This window comes from Vitis vinifera, chromosome 18 (assembly GCF_030704535.1).
Source record: "Vitis vinifera cultivar Pinot Noir 40024 chromosome 18, ASM3070453v1".
Taxonomy (NCBI): domain Eukaryota; kingdom Viridiplantae; phylum Streptophyta; class Magnoliopsida; order Vitales; family Vitaceae; genus Vitis; species Vitis vinifera.
The window spans coordinates 15,447,196-15,463,596 of NC_081822.1; the positions used below are offsets into that span (position 1 = coordinate 15,447,196).

General features: G+C 40.4%; 1 pseudogene; it reads right to left on the reverse strand.

Moving 5' to 3' along the window:
• Positions 1–4,547: 4,547 nt before the first annotated feature.
• Positions 4,548–16,401, reverse strand: part of LOC132253095 (uncharacterized) — a 50,680-nt pseudogene continuing 38,826 nt past the window's right edge.

Consider the following 16,401-nt stretch of genomic DNA (forward strand, 5'->3'; position numbering starts at 1 on the left):
CTTTTTTTTTTTCAAGGCTCATTGGCCTTTTATAAGGTGTCCCACCACTATTAAAATGAGGTCAAAGGTACCAAGTCTAAATTTCCTAAGTTCAAGAAGTGAGATAGTTTTTCATCTTATAAACGGAACCTAAAGTGCACCGTGTGTGGTAAGATTAAAGTGGAAGAAATAAGGTTGAATTCAAATAAAAAGGCAAGAATTCAATTTCTCCCATTTCATTTTGAGAATTTTTCCTTAATAACCATGTAGAGTAGAGTAAAACTTTTAAAATTAAGAAAAAATTTAAAATTTTAAAAATTAAGCGAAAAGTACTAAATTAACAAGATAACTTAGCATTATTAACAACTTCCTTCCTTTACTCTCCCCCCAACCTAGATCAACATTGTCCGTCAATGTGGCAAGAACGATTATAAATAAAGGGAGGAAGTGGTACCTCCTGAGTGACATGGAGTCTGAGTCGTATAGGAGAAACCACATGATTCAAAAAAAAAAAAACAAAAGATTAATAATGAGTAAAGGGGATAGAAAAGAAAATGCCAAGTATAAACAAAAATGATATGTATATACTACTCTGAGAAAGTACAATGAAATAATCATGTAATACGTCCAATCCCAGGATATATAATATCAACTAATATACTAAGTAAATAAAATATAAAGAAATGATCAAGGAACGGGGTTCTCTGGTGGACATGAGGGCTCTGGGGCTGTCTCGTGAATGGCCTGAGGTGGGACATCAGCTGTGATGGTCTCCTCAATTGGAATCGTCTCCTTAGTTGGAGCTCTCGGCTCTGATGGCCCAGGAATATCAGTCTGAGGTGGTGCAAGACCCAGATGTTGTTGTATCTGACTAAGGATAGCAGTATGCTGGTTAAGAATAATAGTATGTCGATCCTGCTAAGCTCAGATGTCTCTCATTTTCCGGAATAGAGCATTGTGCGTGGTGTTGAGTGTCCTGAATAATAATACCATGCCATGAAAATCTGAGCCAAATATGGTGATAAAGTCCTGTGATAGAAGAGGTGTAGCTTGTGGAACAGGGGGTGTAGTTGGAGGATCAGTAGAGGCGGCCTGAGGCATAGATGATGTAGCAGGGGTGGATGGAATACACTCTGTGGGATGCTCCTGCTGTGCCTAGTCAGGCTGTGCTGGCATTGGAGATGATGGCTTGGGTGAGACTGCTTCAGGTGCTGATCCGCTGAATTCCTCTCTGCTAGTTGTGTCCATTGGTCGAGAGTGAAATACTCTCGACAATGGTGGCAGAGCTCTAGATGGGGCTCAATAGGGTAGCCCACATGCTCCAATATATGGCAGAGTAGCCTCGAAAATAGTAATGGAATCGCGTTAGCTCGCTATAGCTTTTTCCTATGAACTTTCTCCTCGAAGTATAGGAGAACGACCATAATCAGATGGTGTGGACCAAAATAGAAGCCCTCAGATATCATGAATAATGCATCCAGAATGGGTCCTCGCCTCTACACTGAATGCTGAAGAAGGAAAATGTTGGACCTCAACAATACATCTACTAGGAGCATCCCAGATGGAAGCTCCTTACGTAGTAGGCATGTATCTCCAAAAGTCCCTTGTGATAGAATGCAAACCATGTTTCGCTAAGATATGGTGGACCATTGTCTGAACTACTCTAGATCCTCTGGCTGAAATGGAATATGGAGAGCCTCAGCAATATGCCTAGCCTCTAAGATACCCTGACATTTGTCTATGCTGAAACAAATGGTTGTGGGGCTCTGGGCGCCCTGAGTAGTCATGGACTGATAGAAATCCATGGCTACTCTGGGGTAGAAAAACTCACTGGGAGTCATCAGGCACTCAAGATGGTACTTTTGGAGCAATGCAAACGAATCTCAAAGGTCCAGCTGTTGTTGCATAGCCTCCATGTCAAAGTAGAGCTCAGAGTGAAATGGCCAAGCTCTACCATCTGAATTGCCCAGAATGGGCGGCGCGGTAACCATAGGTCTCTTGATGATGACTTCAGGAGCAATCCCTGAAGGTCTCTGAATATCTCCTGGGGCTTGAGAATCGACTGGAGCCTGACTAGATGTCTCTCTAAGGCCTGAGGTCCTGACTCTCTTTGGTGGAACGCGGTGTACTAATGGCTCTAAGGGCGGAGAAGTTGGTGGTCTCCGTGTCGAATACCGGCGCTGAGGAGGGCTAGTAGGCACTCTACCCTCAGAAGATGGTACGTTCAGGGCCTGAGAGGCCTGAGATGGATCCTGAGGAGCGGAGGCACTTAGCCGGGCCTCGCGAGATGCAGACGGGTCTGTATGGCCCCCTCTGGTGCGCACCATAGCTGATATGGGCGAGAAGTAGATTACTTTTCTTTTTCTTGGTGGCCGCGGGGTGTGGAATGGCGAGGAATTTGCTTTGTAAGGCGGCAATGAGTTTTTGGCAATTGAGGATGGTTGTGCGAAATGGTTAGCTGGAGGTCTTTAAATAGGGATTTCAAATGACTTTTGGTTTCCTTCCTGGCCGTTAGAAATTTGCACAAGTGACCATTGGTGTTTTGCATGGGTTTCGCACGACTAGTAGCTGACGCAAAATTTTTCACATTGACATTTGGTTGATGCGAAAATTGCTAGTGGCTGATGCGAAAATTTTTCGCATTGAGAATTGGTGATGCGAAACTAATGCGAAATTTTTCGCATTGAGAATGGCCGATGTGAAAAATTTTCGCACTGAGAAAAGCTGATGCAAAAATTTTTCGTACTGAGTTCGCACTGAGAATAGCTGCTGCGAAACTGATGTGAAATTTTTTGCATTGAGAATTTGTGATGAAAAATTTTTTGCACTGAGAATAGCTGATGCGAAAATTTTTCGCATTGAGTTTTTGTCTTGCGAAGTGCTCTGCTTTCCTTTGTTTTGGACTTCCCTTGTATTTGATTGTCAAAAATTAAATTAAGTCCTAATAAAATAAAATTAAAGCTAGAAATTTTAATTTTAAAAACATATATCAAATCAATAAAACTTGAATTTAATATTTAAAACAAAACAACAAACAAAAATAAAAAAATATGGACTTAGTGTCTTCCGACATACTAAGCCCATCTAACCATTTTTCCTTCAGGCTTGATGTGGTTCAAGGAGGTTGATTTCCTCATTGTCTTTAGAAAATGGCTCCAGGAATGGCTTGAGACATTGACCATTGACTTTGAAAGTCCTAGTACTACTAAGTAGCTCAACTACTCCATTTGAATAGACTTCATGGATATTAAACGGACCTATCCATCTTGATTTCAATTTTCCCGGGAAGATATGGAGCTTAGAGTCATAAAGCAAGACTCTTTGTCCCTTCTGGAATTGTTTGTGGGAGACTAACTGATCATGCCACATTTTCAATCTCTGTTTTGCAATGTTTGAATTGATATAGGCGTCAATTCTCAATTCCTCCATCTCATTAAGGTCTAGAAATCTCTTCACGCCAGCTCTGTTCAAGTCCATGTTGAGCATCTTGATTGCCCACCAAGCTTTGTATTGCACTTCAACGGGGAGATGGCACGCTTTGCCATAGACTATGTGATAAGGAGACATTCCAAGAATGGTCTTGTAAGTTGTCCTGTAAGCCTATCATGAATCATGAAGCCTAAGAGACCAATCTCTTCTGCTCGTATTCACCACTTTCATCAGTATGTTCTTTATCTCCCAGTTGGCTAACTCAACTTGCCTAGAAGTCTAAGGGTGGTAAGGTGTAACTACCTTATGCTTCACCTCATACTTGGCTAAGAGAATTTCAAACGGTTTGTTGCAAAAATGAGTACCCCCATCACTGATTATGGCTTTGGGTACTCCAAATCTGAAGAAGATGTTCTCTTTGAGAAATTTGAGAACAACTCTATGGTCATTTTGCTTGCACGGGATTGCTTCAACCCATTTAGAAACATAATCCACTCCCACCAAGATGTAAGAATAGCAAAGGACATAGGAAAAGGTCTCATGAAGTCAATGCCCTATACATAAAAAAGATCAACTATTAAAATGGGATTCAAAGACATCATGTTCTTCCGCGTTAATTTCCCAAGCCTCTGGCATCTGTCACAGCTTCTACACATGGTGAGGGCGTCTTTGAAGAGTGATGGCCAGCAAAAACCCGATTGCAACACTTTCATAGCTGTCTTCTGAGAAGCAAAGTGGCCTCCACATGCGCTTTCGTGGCAATGACTGAGGATCCCCTGTTGCTCTTGCTCAGGGACGCACTTCCAGATTATTTGATCTGCATAATATTTGAATAGGAATGGCTCTTCCCAATAGTAAGCATGAATTTTTGCAAAGAAGTGCTTCTTATCTTATGCTTTCCACTTACTTGGAACTTCTCCGGTAACTAAATAGTTAGCAATATGAGCATACTAAGGAGTGGCTTATATCAACATGAGTGACTCCTCTGGAAAATCATCATTTTTTGGCAAATTGTGGGAATTATGTGCTATGGCTAGCCTCGAAAGATGGTTGGCTACCACATTCTCCACTTTCTTCTTGTCTTTGATCTGAAGATTGAATTCTTAAAGCAAGAGAATCCATCTTATCAGCCTCGCTTTTGCATCTTGTTTAGTCAACAAATATTTCAAGGTCAAATGGTCAGTGAAAACCACAATGAAAGACCCTACTAAGTAAGCGTGGAATTTGTCTAAGTCAAAAACTACAACCAACAATTCTTTCTCCGTGATTATGTAGTTTCTTTGCGCTTCATTCAACATTTTGATTGCATAGTAGATGACATAGGGCTTTCCATCTTCTCTTTGCCCAAGAACAACTCCTATAGCAAAGTCACTGACATCACACATCACTTCAAAGGGTAATTGCCAGTTGGGAGCTCTCACTATTGGAGCAGTTGTCAGCAATAACTTCAATTCTTCAAAACTCCGTTGACATCGATCATCCCATACAAATTTAGTATCCTTCACCAATAGCTCACAAAGAGGTCTTGCAAGTTTAGAGAAATCTTTAATGAACCTCCTATAGAACCCAGCATGACCAAGGAATTGCCTTACTCCTTTGACAGTTGTTGGTGATGGCAACTTGACAATCAGTTCAACTTTTGCTTTGTCCACCTCAATGCCTTGGCTGAAGATAATATGCCCAAGGACGATCCCTTGGGGTACCATGAAATGGCATTTCTCCTAGTTGAGCACCAAGTCTTTCTCAATGCATCGGTTCAGCACAACTTCCAAATTGACTTAGCATTCGTCAAACACACTTCCATAAACGGTGATATCATCCATAAAGACTTCCATAATACGTTCCACCATATCACTGAAAATGCTTAACATGCATATTTGGAATGTTGCTGGTGCATTGCATAAGCCGAAAGGCATTCTTCTGTATGCATAAGTTCCGAATGGACAAGTGAAAGTGGTCTTCTCCTGATCTTCAACAGCAATTTCAATTTGAAAATACCTGGAGTAGCCATCCAAGAAACAGTAAAATGGATGTCTTGAGACCCTCTCAAGCACTTGATCAATAAACGGCAATGGGAAGTGGTCTTTCCTTGTCACCACATTTAACTTTCTATAATCAATACACACCCTCCAACCTGAAGTGAGGCGTGTAGAAACTTCCTCTCCCTTATCATTTTGCACCACTGTGATCCTTGATTTCTTTGGCACGACTTGCGTAGGACTCACCCATGGGCTATCTGATATAGGGTAGATAATACTGGCCTGAAGTAGCTTAAGCACCTTAGCTCGCACCACCTCTTGCATGTGAGGATTCAACCTTCGTTGGGGTTGACGAACTGGTTTAGCTTCTTCTTCCATGTATATATGATGAGTACAGACTAAAGGGCTGATCCCTTTCAAATTAGAAATTTTCCACCCTATTGCCTTCTTACATCTCTTGGGGATTTCAAGTAGACAATCCTTATGAGTAGTGGTAAGAGGTGAAGAAATAACAACAGGGCTTTGCTTATTCTCCTCCAAGTATGCATACTTCAACTCAGTGGGTAATGGCTTCAGAATAAGCTTTGGGGGCTCCTCCTTAACAGCTTCTGGTGTCTCCTCCTCATTGAATAAAGGGAGAATTTCTTCCCTCATCTTCAAAGGAGGCAGAGTAGCAAGCGAATCTAAGGGTTCAAGTAACCCTTCATCAAGATCCCCAAAATTCTCATTCAGATCTTCTAGCATCTTCTGATCACAATGCTCCTCCACTAAGTTATCAATCATGCACACCTCTTCTGGTCCTTCTTCTTCTCCCGGATGGAATTGTTTATTGCACATATAGAAGATATTGAGTTCCAACGTCATGTTGCCAAACGTAAGCTGCATGACTCCATTCCTACAATTGATGATAGCATTTGAAGTAGCTAGGAATGGTCTTCCAAGTATGATAGGAATAAAGTTAGTTCTTTTGGCGACTGGATCCGTATCAAGAACAACAAAATCCACTGGGTAGTAGAACTTGTCAACTTGAACTAGGACATCTTCAATCATACCTCTTGGAATTTTCACATATCTATCTACTAGAGATAGAGTGGTTGATGTTGGATTCAACTCTCCCAGTCTTAATTTCTTATAGACAGAGTAGGGTAGCAAAGTCACACTTGCTCCCAAGTCCAACAAAGCTTTCTCCACACACGTTTCTCCAATCATCACTGATATGGTAAGACAGCCCAGATCTTTGTATTTCACTAGGGACTTACACTGTATAATGGAACTTACTTGCTCAGTTAAGAAGGCTTTCTTACTCACATTCAACCCTCTTTTTATAGTGCATAAGGCTTTCAGGAATTTTGCATAAGTCAGAATTTGTTTGATCATGTCTAGCAAAGGGATATTAACTTTCACTTGCCTCAACACTTCAAGAATTTTTGATGCATTGTTGATTCCCCTCTTTCCATGCAAAGCTTGTGGGAAAGGTGGAGACATGTGCGTCTTTATCATTTCTTCTTGGTTGATGGTCCTCTCCGGTTTTTCATTCACCTTAGCTTTAAGGTCCTCCTTCTTTGTACTGCTCCCTTTCTTCTTTCCTTTGTTTTCCCCTCTCTTCTCTTTCTCTGCTTCAATCTCTGGCTTGGGTGTAGGCCGATCAACTTCTTTACCACTCCTTAGAGTGATCACTACTTTGACTTCCCTCATCTGAGAAGATTCTCCCTCTTGAGCCTCCACTTCATGGATAACCTTTGGATTCTGATGAGGTTGAGAAGGAAATTTTCCTTTTTTTTGCACTGTGTTGAGATTAGTAAGCCTTGAGATCTGGTACTGGAGATTATCTATCTTCTGAGATAGATCATTCTGCTTCCCATCCATCCTTCTGTCTCGATTGGCTATTTGTTGCATGATCTGAGCATTTTCTTGCCTGATCTGAGCATTTACTTGCATGAATTGATCATTGATGGATTTCTAGTCTGCTACAAAGTCTCTCATGACCTTGTTAAGATTCAGAATGGCTTGTTTAAGACTTGAGGCTTGCGGGGGTGCTTGGCCAGGTTGCGTGTATTAAGGTACCCTTGGCTTCCAAGAGAAATTCGGATGGTTCCTCCAATTTGAATTGTAGGTGTTGCTATATGGAGCATTATTATTGGGCTTGAATTGCCCAATAACATTTGCTTGATCCCCAAACATTTCTCTCACAACTGGGATAGTAGGACACTCTTCCACCAAGTGCTCAAAAGATTGACAAATTGAACATGGCTTAGCTTGCATTGGTGTGTCGAAATGGTCTGCACTTCAAGTTCCTCCATTCTTCTTCTTGCCATAGCTGTAAAGTTTGCTTTCGTATCAGTACCTTCATTCAAAGTATACATCCCAGCCTTAGCATTAGAAGCATTTGGTTGAGAATTCATTCTTCCCACTTCTCTAGCATTGGGCTCATCCCATCCTCTTGAAACTGCAGCTACATAACTCAAGAAATCCATGGCTTCCTTCGGATTCTTACTAATGAAGTCTCCTCTGCACATTGTTTCTAAGAGTTGCTTCATTGAGGAAGACATACCGTCGTAAAAATAGCTCACTAATAGCCATGTATCAAAGCCATAGTGAGGACAAGCATTGATAGCTTCCATGTATCTTTCCCAACATTCATAAAATTTCTCATTCTCCTTAGCAGAGAAGTTGGAGATTTACCTTTTCAAGTCGTTTGTCCTGTGAGTCAGAAAAAATTTCTTTAGAAATTCAACCTGCAAATCAGTCCAAGATCGGATACTCCTTGGCCTTAAAGAATTAAGCCATACTTTGGCCTTGTCCTTTAAAGTGAAAGGAAATAGCTTAAGCCTCATCAAGTCGATCGAAGCCCCTCTTTCTCGGAAAGTGTTACAAACTTTTTCAAATTCCTTGATATGCTGGTAGGGATTCTCACGGTCCATCTCATTAAAAATAGGTAGAAGTGGTACAATATGTGGTCGGATCACTAGCTGCTCTGTAGGTGGCACTATACATGATGGTGCACTCATACGAGGCGGATGCATGCGGTCTCTCATGGATCGGTATTGATTCGTTCCCAATTGGTGTGTCAGCTGATTCATGTCCAGCTGGTGCTCGAAGGAGTAATCAACAAAATTTATAACCTATATCACCATGCATTAGGATAGCTTTAGCTAATATAGCATAGTGGCTCTAGGATCGTTCTCTGGGAAGGGTTTTCAACTCACAACTGATACCAATTCAGAGTTAAATTGGTGCTTTTTCATTTCAAGGTTAGCTTAAGAAATAAAACACAAACTTTGGTTAAACGAAGTTTTTGTTTCAAGCTAACTAAAAAGAAAGTAATGGAAATTACTTATGAAGAAAAACATTCCTTGGAGGTTTAGGTTCACAGGGGAGGTTCCTTATGCAAAAACAGAGCTTCGATTATTTGGTTCATTTCCTCGCATTAGAGAATTAACATATAGTCAATTCTCTAATCGGTGTTGTACAGATGTATCCTTTAAATGGATTTCAGCTCTAATTCCCTCTCACTAATGCAACTTGCAATGGCTCGTGCCTCTCACCTAGCATTTGCCATTCAAGGTGATCTTTTAACTTTGGACTTCCCTTCTCAAGCTTGCAAGAGATAACTAATGGATGTCTCCTTGGAGTCTAAAAGCTTACCAAGTGTTGGCAATTCTAGAAAATCCTACCTTCAAATCACTTCCCAAAAGCTCGCAAGAGGTAAACTAGTGCATCTCCATGGACGGAGATCACTTCCCTTACCACGTGTTGGCTCAAGTGAATTGAAGGTGTTTTAAGTTAACTAAAACATAGAATTCATTAAAGGAACACACTTTCTCTTCATTAATGGCTAAAGCCACAAAGCTATAAATTCTTGCACTTGGAACCTTTACCGGCAACCTTAGCTCCAAGGAACTAAAAGTCTAGCCACTCATTCTCTGAGGAAAATTCCACAGAGCTTGTTTGGCTAGAAAGAAAACTAATGAGAAAACAAAAATATGAAGGAAAAACAGAGCAAGTGCTCTGTAAAATATAGTTCTTGCAAAATTGTACAAAGGATGCGTCTGAGAGCAAGCTCCCCACTCTCCCCTTTTTCAGAAAATTACAAACTATCTCTATTAGAGGTTATTCACCCTTTGTTCTTACTTAAAGACTAAGGAATCCTATGATTGGTGGGTTACAAGGAGAGTTTGGGGATTTAGACATCAAATATCTAAAGCAAAATATCTCAAAAAGTCGGTCAGAAATATCAGGAAGCTTCAGGAGAGATTCTGTTGCACTGTGCAAAATGGAGACTTGGTCGTCAGTATTATCAGAGTTTGCTTTTTGATTGTGGGCGGAAATGGATCCGGCGAATTGCAAGTGTCTGACGAGCCAAGCTGTCTAAGTAATCTGAATTGTCGACTGCAGATGCTCTCCGAGTAAGTGCTATCAGAAGATCCAGACATGTCTGATCGGGGAAGTTGAAACGTCCTCCTCTCCCATCTGACGTCAAGTGTAGGATGTGAGATATCCGGAGAAGGTGGAATGTCGACCGGACAGAATTCCTCCCCGGGTGGAATAAGCTATGTCGTGTGTCACAAGGGGGACCCTCTGCGTGTGCAAGGTGTAGAGACCCCTCCCCCTGATGACATGGAGCATGCATCGCTATCCGGAGCAACTCAGTGTGGATTCCCCAAGAGGACACGCGGCGCGCTCCCCTATCCGGACTCCCTCAGGGAGAAGCACACGGCACTCGCGAACATCACACCCCGAACGATAACATATCCTATCCGGATATGTTGTCCGGATCATTGACTAAAGTGAGCAAGCTTTGCTACGTCATTCCGACAGCCTTCCACAGCCCACCGATGGTGTGTCCGGACGCCTTGTCCGGACATCTTTTGCCATGGATTCCAAAGAACTCTTCTCAATCTCGAATTGCTTTGGTGATCAAAAAGCTATCAAAACACCAAAACTTAACACAATTTGATTAGAATTGATTGCAAGGGTCCTTAATATGTTAATTGGGTTAAAAGGTGATAACTACTACTCAAAAGTGTTTAAAAGAGTTAATTACAAGCTATCAAATAACACTTTTTAAGTAGTAATCACTCCCCCCAACCGACATATTGCTAGTCCCTTAGCAATGAAGGAGAGAAAAATAAAAATAAAAATAAACAGTACTATAATTTACAACATCATGCTGATCAAAAAAGAATTTTCAAGTGGCATGATGATCTAACTCTCACATGGAACATTAAAGAAATAAAACTCAAACTTCAAGTAGAGTTATCAAATAACTTGTCTAATCACAATTCTTAAAGAGAAGGCATTATGCAAATTTAAGTTTTAAAATAGTTTCCACTCCCAAAGGGTCAAGCCTTACTCTTCCACAAAAATATAAGTGTTATTTATTAGTTTTCGAATATAGTATGTTGAACTAATCTCTCCCCCAAACCTAGTTCTTTTTCAAAGCTTAGCAAACTAATCAGCCTCCAATAGGCTAAGAACGCACCTCTTTTTCTCACAAATTTTTTCATTGTATGAGTATAAGGCTAAAGGTATTCTTTTCTAACTTGTCCATGTAACGGGGGTCCATCGATGACTCCCAACCAATTAAGGTTTAGGGCATCAAGCTTTAGGGATCTTTCAACCACTAACTCCTCAGATTTTACCCCAGACTTTTGAGAATGAATTTTAATACCCAAACACCTACAGTATGTTAAACTCCACCTATCCACCCTTGTAACAAGCATTGAGGTCGGTGACTCCCAACCCATGAAGGCTTAGGGCACCAGGTTTTAAAGATTTTCACCATATACCCCTCAGACCTTGCTCGGGTTTCAAGGCAAGCAAACATTTTTTTCTTTCTTTATTCTTTTTTTTCAAAGGCTCATTGGCCTTTAAAAGGTGTCCCAACACTATTAATTAAGGTCAAAGGTACCAAGTCCAAAATTTTCCTAAGTCAAGAGGGAAATAGTTTTTCATCTTATAATTGGAACCTATTGTGCACAGTGTGTGAATAGCTTGAAGTGGAAGAACTAAGGTTGAATTCAATAGAAGTTTCAATAATTCATCAACTTTAGTAAGCATAATACAAACTCTAAGTCAAGTGAAAAGACAAAAATTCAATTTCTCCCTTTTCATTTTGAAAATTTTTCCTTAACAACCATGGAGAGTAGAAGAAGAAAAAAATTTAAAATTAAGCAAAAAGCAACTAAATTACCAAAATAACTTAGCATTAATAACAAAAACTTCCTTCCTCAACTCTCCCCCCCAACCAAGCTGAACATTGTCCTCAATGTGATAAGAGCGATTTAAAAATAGGGAGGAAGTGGTACTTCCTGAGTGACGTGGAGTGATGCTGTGGAAATGATGGCTCAGTTGCCTCTCCTGTAGGAGGCTCCTGATGAGGCATAGGCTGATCAACAAAAGGAGGGGCCTATGATGGCCCTGATGAGCTGGGAATGGCATCAGCTCAGAGCAGCTTCTTTCGATTTTCTTGCAATTCCTCTTGATTTTAATCATTCAAAAAAAAAAAAGTTACAATTAACATAATTTAAGACCAAAATTACAATCAAATAATTTACAGAACTTAAAAATTAACATATTTAACAAAATTATGGACTTTGGTGAAACCAAGTCCATCTAACCCTTTTCTGATCAGGCTTTTTGTGGCTCAAGGAGGTTGATTTCCTCCTTTTCTGGCTTGAACGGCTCAATGAATGGCTTGAGGCGATGACCATTGACTCTAAAGGTGTCTATGCCATTGGAATTTAGTAATTCCACCACTCCATTGAGATGTACTTGGTGAATAATGAAAGGACCTATCCACCTTGACTTGAGCTTTCCTGGAAAGATATGGAGCCTTGAGTCATAGAGTAGGACTCTTTGTCCTTTCTGCATTTCTTTATTGGAGATTAGTTGATCATGCCACTTCTTCATCCTCTGTTTTGCAACTTTGGAATTGATGTAAGCATCATTTCTTAATTCCTCCATCTCATTAAGGTCTAAGTACCTCTTTGCCCCAACTCTGATCAAGTCCATGTTCAACCTCTTGATTGCCCACCAAGCCTTATATTCAACTTCCACAGGGAGGTGGCATGCTTTGCCATAGACGAGACGATAGGGGGACATGCCAAAAATAGTCTTATAAGCTGTTCTATATGCCCATAATGAATCATGTAGCTTAATAGACCAATCTTTTCTGCTTGTAATCACCACTTTCATCAGTATGTTTTTTATTTCCCTGTTTGCTAGCTCCACTTGCCTGGAAGTTTGAGGATGATAAGGTGTAGCTACCTTATGCTTCACTCCATACTTGGCAAAAAGGGTTTCAAAAGGTTTGTTGCAAAAATGAGTACCTCCATCACTGATTATGGCCTTAGGCACCCCAAATCTTGAGAAGATGTTCTCCTTAAGAAATTTGAGAACCACCCTGTGATCATTATGTTTACAGGGGATTGCCTTCACCCATTTGGAAACATATTCCACCCCCACTAATATATAAGAGTTACTAAAAGACATTGGGAAAGGTCCCATGAAGTCAATACCCCAAATATCAAAAAGATCAATTATAAGGATGGGGTTCATGGGCATTTGGTTTCTTTTTGTAAGCTTCCCGAGTCTTTGGCATCTATCACAACTCCTACACATCATATGGGAATCTTTGAAAAGCGATGGCCAAGTAAACCCTGATTGCAAGACCTTCATGGCTGTTTTCTGAGAGGCAAAGTGGCCTCCACAGGCATTCTCATGGCAATGGTTGAGGATCCCTTGTTGCTCTTCTTCAGGGACACACTTCCTTATGATCTGATCTGCACAATACTTGAAAAGGAAGGGCTCTTCCCAATAATAAGCATGAATCTTTGCAAAGAAGTGCTTCATGTCTTGCGCTTTCCACTCTCTTGGAACTTCACCAATAACCAAATAGTTAGCAATATGAGCATACCAAGGAGCTTTCTCTAACAACATAAGTGATTCCTCAGGAAAGTCATCATTAATAGGTAATACATGGGAATTATGTGCTATAGCCAACCTTGAAAGGTGGTCAGCTACCACATTCTCCACCCCTTTCTTGTCTCTGATTTGGAGATCAAACTCTTGTAACAAAAGAATCCATCTAATCAACCTTGCTTTTGCATCTTGCTTTGTCAATAAATACTTCAAGGCCGAATGGTCAGTGAAAACAATGATGAAAGGCCCTACCAAATAAGCACGAAACTTGTCTAAAGCAAACACCACAGCTAACAATTCTTTCTCTGTAGTTGTGTAGTTTCTTTGAGCCTCGTTCAATTTTTTGCTTGCATAGTAGATCACATAGGGTTTCCCATCTTCTCTTTGGCCAAGTACAGCTCCTATAGCAAAGTCACTGGCATCACACATTACTTCAAAGGGTAATTGCTAGTTAGGAGCCCTTACTATTGGAGCGGTTGTCAAAAATTGCTTCAATTGATCAAAACTCTTTTGACATCTCTCATCCCAGACAAACTTAGCATCCTTAGCTAAAAGTTCACAAAGAGGCCTTGAAAGCTTAAAGAAGTCTTGTATAAATCTCCTATAGAACCCTGCATAGCCAAGAAATTGCCTTACTCCTTTTACAGTGGTTGGGGATGGCAATTTGGCAATAAGTTCCACCTTTGCTTTATCAACTTCAATGCCTTTCTCGGAGATGATATGGCCAAGGACAATTCCTTGATGTACCATAAAATGGCATTTCTCCCAGTTGAGCACCAAGTCTTTTTCAATGCATCTTTTAAGAACCGCTTCCAAATTTGCTAAGCATTCTTCAAATGTACCTCCATATATGGTGATATGAAAACCTCCATAATTCGCTCCACCATATCACTGAAGATACTAAGCATACATCTTTGGAATGTTGCAGGTGCATTGCATAAACCAAAAGGCATTCTTCTGTAGGCGTATGTTCCAAATGGACATGTGAAAGTGGTCTTCTCCTGATCTTCAACATCAATTTAAATTTGGAAATACCTTGAGTACCCGTCCAAGAAACAATAGAAAGGATGGCCAGAGACTCTCTCCAACACCTTATCAATAAACGGGAGTGGAAAATGATCTTTCCTTGTCACAACATTCAATTTCCTATAGTCAATACACACCCTCCAACCCGAAGTGAGGCATGTAGCAATTTCTTCTCCTTTTTCATTCTGAACCACAGTAATCCCTAACTTCTTTGGTACCACTTGAGTAGGACTTACCCAAGGGCTGTCAGATATGGGATAAATAATACCTGCTTGGAGTAGCTTCAGTACCTCAGTTCGCACCACTTCTTGTAAATGAGGATTCAATCTTCTTTGAGGTTGACGAATTGGTTTGGCTTCTTCCTCCATATATATGTGATGTGTACAAACCAAAGGACTGATTCCTTTCAAGTTAGATATTTGCCATCCTATTGCTTTCTTGCACCTCTTAAGAACTTCAAGTAGAGAAATCTCCTGATGACTGGTAAGAGATGAAGATATAACAACAGGACATTGGTTATTTTCTTCCAGGTATGTATATTTTAACTTCAAGGGCAGAGGTTTCAAATTGAGCTTCGGGAATTCTTCTGTTACATCATCTTGTCCCTCCTCTTTATTGAATAAAGGTAGGATCTCTTCTTTCCTCCTCCAACCTTGTAGAGTAGCAAGGACATCAGCGGGTTCAGACAACCCTTCCTCAAGAACCTCAAGACTTTCATTCAACTCGTCTTGCATATTCTGATCACAATGCTCCTCCACTAGAGTGTCAATAATGCATACCTCTTTTGGACCTTCTTCTTCTTCTGGAGTAATTAGCTTCTTTGACGTATGAAAGATATTAAGTTCAAGTGTCATGTTGCCAAAAGTGAGTTGCATAAGTTCATTCCTACAATTTATGATTGCATTTGAAGTAGCAAGAAATGGCCTTCCAAGGATGATAGGAACATAATTAGCTTCCTTAACTAAAGGATCAGTATCAAGAACAACAAAATCTACTAGATAGTAGAAATTATCAACTTGAACTAAAACATCCTCAATCATCCCCCTTGGAATTTTCACTGACCTATCAGCTAAAGATAGAGTGATTGATGTTGGCTTTAATTCACCAAGTCACAATTGCTTATAAACAGAGTATGGCAGCAAATTCACACTTGCTCCCAAATCTAACAAAGCTTTTTCCACTACCTTTCCTCCAATCATAATTGAAATGGTAGGACATCCTGGATCTTTGTACTTCAAAAGAGATTTGCATTGTATGATGGCACTCACTTGCTCAGTCAAGAAGGCTTTCTTATTCACATTCAACCCTCTTTTGATAGTATATAGGTCCTTTAGGAACTTTGCATATGATGGAACTTGCTTAATCATGTCCAGCAATGGAATGTTGACCTTCACTTGCCTCAATACTTCAAGGATTTCTGATGCATTTTTTATCCCCTTTTTCCCATGCAAAGCTTGAGGAAAAGGTGGAGATGTGTGTTTCTTCATCAATTCTTCCTTAATAAGTTCTTTCTCCAGATTTGCATTCACTGTTGAATCACGGTCCTCCTTCCCTTCACTGATATCTTTATTCTTTCCTTTCATTTCCTCCCTCTTCTTTGTCTCTTCTTCTTCCTTCTCTTCAACATATGGCTTGGGTGTTGGTGACTCAACCTTTTTACCACTCCTTAGAGTGATCAAGGCTTTAACATCTCTCACCTGTGAAGATTCTCCCTCATGAGTTTCCACTTCATGGATACCCTTGGGGTTTTGGTGAGGTTGAGAAGGAAATCTACCCTTCTCTTGCACTGTGTTTAAATTAGTGAGCCTTGAGATTGAGTATTGGAGATTATCTATCTTTTGAAATAAATCATTTTGCATCTCATCCATCCTTTTATTCAAAGTATTCTCTACACTGTCAATTCTTTGACTGAGTTGAGAATTGATGGATTTTTGGTCTCCAACAAAATCTCCCACAACCTTGCTGAGATTCACTATTGCTTGTTCAAGACTTGAAGCTTGTTGGGATGGTTGAGATGGTTGAGCTGGCTGTTGGTACTGAGGTGCTCTTGGCTTCCATGATTCCT